Raw genomic sequence first — 6,549 nt, 5'->3', positions numbered from 1 at the left:
AGCGCGTATAACTTGGTGTGTATCCGGGAGGGAGATGAGTGGAAGACCGCGTTTAGTACCACATCTGGCCATTTTGAGTACCGCGTCATGCCGTATGGGTTGGAAAATGCTCCAGGAGTCTTCCAATCCTTTGTAGACGAGATTCTCAGGGACCTGCACGGGCAGGGTGTGGTGGTTTATATCGATGACATTCTGATCTATTCCGCCACACTCGCCGCGCATGTGTCTCTGGTGCGCAGGGTACTTGGGCGACTGTTGGAGCATGACCTGTACGTCAAGGCTGAGAAATGTGTGTTCTCCAAACAAGCCGTCTCTTTCCTGGGGTATCGCATTTCCACATCTGGGGTGGTGATGGAGTGTGACCGCATTGCGGCCGTGCGTAATTGCCCGACTCCGACCACGGTAAAGGAGGTGCAGCGGTTTTTAGGGTTTGCCAATTACTACCGGAGGTTTACCAGGGGTTTTGGGCAGGTGGCTGCTCCCATTACCTCACTGCTGAAGGGGGGGCCGGTACGTTTGCGGTGGTCGGCGGGCAGAGCTTTTGGTCGTCTGAAGGCTTTGTTTACCGATGCTCCCGTATTGGCTCATCCGGACCCGTCTTTGGCATTCATAGTGGAGGTGGACGCGTCCGAGGCTGGTGTTGGAGCCGTGCTATCACAGCGCTCGGGCACGCCACTGAAGCTTCGCCCCTCCGCTTTCTTTTCGAGGAAGCTCAGTCCGGCGGAGCGAAAACTATGATGTGGGGGACCGGGAGTTACTGGCTGTGGTAAAGGCTCTGAGGTGTGGAGACATTGGCTTGGGGGGGGCGCAACACTCTTTTCTCATCTGGACTGACCACCGTAATCTGGAGTACATCCGGGCGGCGAGGAGACTGAATCCTCGCCAGGCAAGGTGGGCGATGTTTTTCACCAGATTTCGTTTCACCATCTCATATAGGCCAGGTTCCCGTTACGCTAGGGCCGACGCACTGTCCCGTCTCTATGATACCGAGGAGCGGTCCATCGATCCCACCCCCATACTTCAGGCCTCTTGTCTGGTGGCACCGGTGGTATGGGAGGTGGACGCGGACATCGAGCGGGCGTCACGGTTAGAACCTACTCCACCACAGTGTCCAGCTGGTCGGAGGTACGTCACGCATGGTGTTCGCGACAGAATGATCAGGTGGGCCCACACGCTACCCTCCTCTGGTCATCCGGGGTTTGATAGGACGGTGCGGGGTCTTAGGGTGAAGTACTGGTGGCCAATCAGAGACGTGAGGGTTTATGTCTCCTGTTCCCAGTGTAAGACTCCTAGACACCTGCCTAGAGGGAAGTTACAGCCCCTCCCCATTCCACAGCGGCCTTGGTCACACCTGTCGGTGGACTTCCTCACCGATCTTACTCCGTCACAGGTGAACACCACGATCCTGGTCGTTGTGGATCGGTTTTACTAAGTCCTGCCGTCTCCTCCCTTTGCCCGGTCTCCCTACGGCCCTACAGACTGCAGAGGCCCTGTTTACACATGTCTTCCGGCACTACGGGGTGCCTGAGGACATATTTTCTGATCGGGGTCCCCAGTTCCCCGGTTTGGAGGGCGTTCATGGAGCGTCTTGGGGTCTCGATCAGCCTGACCTCGGGTTTTCACCCCGAGAGTAATGGGCAGGTGGAGAGAGTTAACCAGGATGTGGGTAGGTTTCTGCGGTCGTATTGCCAGGACCGGCCAGGAGAGTGGGCGAAGTTTGTCCCATGGGCCGAGATGGCCCAAAATTCACTCCGCCACTCCTCCACGAACCTGTCGCCGTTCCAGTGCGTGTTGGGCTATCAGCCGGTCCTGGTACCGTGGCATCAGAGCCAGACCGAGGCTCCTGCGGTGGAGGAATGGGTGCAGTGCTCAAAGGAGACCTGGAGAGCTGTCCAGGAAGCCCTGAAATGGGCCAGTGGGCGGCAGAAGGAGAGCGCTGACCGCCACCACAGTGAGGCCCCCGTGTTCGCACCGGGGGACCGGGTCTGGCTCTCGACCCGAAACCTGCACCTCCGCCTGCCCTGCCGGAAGCTGGGCCCGCGGTTTGTGGGGCCATTTAAAGTCCTGTGGAGAATAAACGAGGTGTGTTATAGGTTACAGCTCCCCCCCTTACTATTGAATTAACCCCTCGTTTCATGTGTCTCTCCTCAGGCCGGTGGTAGCTGGTCCACTGCAGGACATGGAGATGTGGGAGGTCCCTCCGCCCCCCCCTGGACATTGAGGGGGCCCCGGCGTACACAGTACGTTCCATCCTGGACTCTAGGCGTCGGGTGGGGGGCCTGCAGTACCTCGTGGATTGGGAGGGGTACGGTCCGGAGGAGAGGTGCTGGGTGCTGGTGGGGGACATCTTGGACTCATCTCTGCTGAGTGAGTTCCACAGCCTCCATCCAGATCGCCCTGCGCCTCGCCCTCCGGGTTGTCCTCGAGGCCGGCATCGGCGTGCTGCGGGAGCCGCGTGTCAGGGGGGGTACTGTCACGACTTCCACCGAAGGTGGCTCCTCTCCCTGTTCGGTCGGCGCTCGGCGCTCGTCGTCGCCGGCCTACTAGCTACCATCGATCCCTTTTCTTTTCGTTTGGTTTTGTCTGTCTTGTGTTCACCTGTGTCTAGTTTAGGCTAATCAATGGGGTATTTAATCTCGCCCTACCCGCTAGGTTTTGTGCGGGATTGTTTGTGTTACTGTCGTTGGCTTCGGTTGCGTTTTTCCCTGTTAAGCAGGTTTATTTCACGGGACTGTTTTTCCCGCACGTTAGTTTAGTCAGAGGAGTGTGTTCCTCTGTTTTCGACTAGACTGTGTTCCTGTTTTCTAGTGGCTACTTTTGTGGTCCTGTACCTGTTTTGTTGGTGGACCAGTAAATAAAACGCCCTTCTTGAAATTCTTGCTCCTGCGCCTGACTCCACACCCACCTCTCCTGGGGAGATACTGACAGAACTTTAGAAAGGAGTTTACAAAGTCAGTGACACACGTGGAGGAAAACACTCACAAGTCACACTTTTCTCACTCAAGGCTACACAAAAAAACAGCAGCCCACATCACAAATGACAAATTCAAGTTACTACAGATGTGAAGGATATAAATCACCACGGTACATGTTGATTCGTGTCACAACTGTGGAAAGTTGGACATTTACAGAGAGTATGTGTAATAACGGAGCTGTGAGTCGGGAAGCAGGTGCAGGTGAAACGTTTAATAAAACAAAACCAGTAACGAGACAATTCCATAAGTGTCACGTTCTGACCTTAGTTCTTTTGTTATTTCTTTGTTTTAGTATGGTCAGGGCGTGAGTTGGGTGGGTTATCTATGTTCGTTTTTTCGTTTGGCCTGGTATGATTCTCAATCAGAGGCAGGTGTCGTTAGTTGTCTCTGATTGAGAATCATACTTAGGTAGCCTTTTTTCACCTGGGTTTCGTGGGTGGTTATTTTCCGTGTCAGTGTTTGTCCCACACGGAACTGTTTCGGTTTGTATTTCACGTATTGTTTATTGTTTTGTTTCTGTGTTCGTTTGTATTATTAAAATATATTATGGACACATACCACGCTGCGCATTGGTCCGACATTTCTTACTCCTCGTCAGAGGAGGACGAAGAAAACCGTTACAATAAGGCTATACGCCGGTAAACAAGAACAATACCAACTGGTGAGAAAACACAAGGGAGTGACATATAAAGGGGCGGAAATGATGAAGGTAATGAAGTCCATGTGTGAATCATAATGATTAACAGGTGCCCGTAATAATGAGTTCCAGGTGTGCGTAATGATGAATCCCAGGATCGGTGGTTAGTATTTTGGCGACGTTGTACGCCGGGGGGGAGGAGCAGGAGAAGATGTGACAGTATGTGGAACTCAAATGCACAGCAAGAGCTCACAATGTGTCACACACAACACAAGAAGAGGAAGGTACAGTTGAAACAGTACTGGAACTGTTCACAATGTACACGGCACAACAATGGAAAGATGGAATCTACCTCAACATGGAGTTATCTGGAAAACCAGTAAACATGCATTTGGACTTTAGAGCTTCTGTATCACTTGTTCCAGAGCGAATCTACGAAGAAAAATAATGCCCTCTTCAGCAACATCCACCCACCTTTCATCAGACACTGTTGACACTATTCCTGTGTTAGGACAGATCCAGGTACCAATCCGGCACAGGAGGTTGGTGGCACCTTAACTGGGGAAAATGGGCTAATGGTAATGGCTGGAGTGGAATGCTATCAAATACATTAAACAGATGGATTCCATGTGTTTGATGCCATTTAATTTGCTCCGTTCCAGCCATTATTATGAGCCGTCCTCCCCTCAGCAGCCTCCACTGCAGTCCGGTATAAGGGGAAGGAGTGGACGCTACCACTTATCATTGTCAAAGAAGAGAAGAAAATCAAGCTGAACTGCGGAAACATCAGTCTGAGAAATTACAAACCAGTCAGTCAGGCTTCACTCACAAACATGCTGGAGAAACACAAATAACTTTTCAAAGATGGCTATTGCGAGATACGAAACTTCACATCAAAAGTCAGAGTGCAAGAAGGAACCGAGCCTATCTTTCACAAACCACATGCTCTACCAGTAGAGAAAGAACTGGAGCGCCTACAGAAGAATGAGATAGTCACGGAAGTGGAGGGGTCACAGTCAATCGCTGCATACTACCAGAGGAATATACACTGCTGAATGCTTAAGATCTGTTTGCCACTCTAGTCGGTGGGAAGGTTTTCAGTAAGCTGGACCTGTCGTTTGCCTATCAGCAACTGAAGCTGGATCCAGTCAGAACAGTATCTGACCATCAATACACACAAGGGGCTATTCAGATTCAATCACTTGGCCTATGGGATCTCGACAGCTCCAGTGATATTCCAACATACAATGGATCAGATCTTGAACAGTATAGACAATGTTGTGTGCTTCATGGATGACATCCTTGTGTCAGCACCAACCATGGAAGAACACCTACACCATGCTGGTCGGTCAGCAGAACTAGCTAGACCAGTGGTCACGAATCTCAAAGCCATTCCTTTCTGATCACCAAAAATGTATTTAAAAAAAAACAACAATAAAGCCTTGCGTTCCTATTTTTTTGGATTCGCGGTTAGTTGAAGGCTTTGAAATCTAATACTCATACTGGATTTTACATTCTGCATCCCTTTTTTGCCTCCCAAGTTTACTATTTTACAAAACAATATGAATCTACAGCATTACTTATACAAAGGACAAAAGCTTTCATGTAAAATACTAAATAAAACTCATTATTTAAACATCAATGTGCAGCTAGTGTGGTTACAAAGAAAAAAAAGTATTATTAGTAGGCCCATGACTTGGTTGGGACTCAACCCCTTGTCTATATGTCTCAGAGTTCCTGCTGAGCTATCATTCAGGTGCTCTACCTTGGAAAAAGTTTTTTTCAAACACGTCATAATTTCCTCAATCAAAGTTTGTACCAACAGATGTAGCCAGTTGAATATGCATAACATGCATTCTCCAATTGCAACGTCTGCCTATACCCACACATATTGTCTAAAGAACATTTTACATTTTTAAAACCCTCAAACACCAAGTTAGGCATATGTTACCTAATTTCAAAATAGCCATCCTCACTGTCAATCACGAATGATCATTCTTCAGGTTTTACTGATGAAACGTCCAAACTGCATCTCCATGCCAATCATTTGATTGACCTTAATTCGTTTCATGGGAATATGCATTTAGATCTTCTTGAATTACTGTTTTATGAGTGAATTAGAGTAAATGGTGTTAAAAAACTAAAAACTAAAAGAAATTATACTTTATTGTATTTTGTTTCAATCAAAGCATATCCTGCCTGGAGTTTTGGTGCATGAGAAAAACATTTGGATATTCAGCTTCAGCGAACCATCCTAAAATCTCATTAGAAATTAGACATTTTTGGTGTAATAGTAATGTTACGTGTAATAGTAATGTTATATGCCTACTACGCTATGGTATTATATTCGGTTATGTTATGTAAAATGCGAATGAATCATTATGTGATCTTGCGAGACATTGATTCAGCTTTGATATAACGTTACTAAACAAGCACCATTGTGAGAAGTGATAATATTCTATTTGTAATTGGAAATAATAATAATTTGTAATAATAATGAGTATGATTTAGGCTTAGCAAACAGATCTTGATAATATGTCATTTTAAGCGATTGGAGCGCCAATTGTTTTTTTATGGTGCTTTCGTGGTAATTAAATACAATTTATTTCGAATGTATCTGAATACATTGTCCAGAAATTGTTTTACTAGCTCCGTTTATTCTCAAATTGAAACAAGTGATGGAGCACAGCAAATCGGCATCGAAAGCTTGTCAGCATTAACATATTTTGACTATATAGAAACTGCATGGGGCAAAGTTGCCTTCAGTGAGGAAACAAAAATAGGCAGAAGGGAGAAATAGTCTGCAAAATAGTTCACAACAATGTTGTTTGAGAATGTTTGGTAATGCTATTCTCATTTAGTAGCTCACCTGTCCCTTATTCAGTGGTGCCTATAGCCTAGCCCAAGGACATCAGATCCTGTAGGCAGCCCATCAGT

This window comes from Salvelinus namaycush, chromosome 4 (genome assembly GCF_016432855.1).
Source record: "Salvelinus namaycush isolate Seneca chromosome 4, SaNama_1.0, whole genome shotgun sequence".
NCBI classification, from domain to species: Eukaryota; Metazoa; Chordata; class Actinopteri; order Salmoniformes; family Salmonidae; genus Salvelinus; species Salvelinus namaycush.
The sequence above is the reverse complement of the archived record's forward strand: the minus strand, read 5'-3'. Positions refer to the sequence as shown.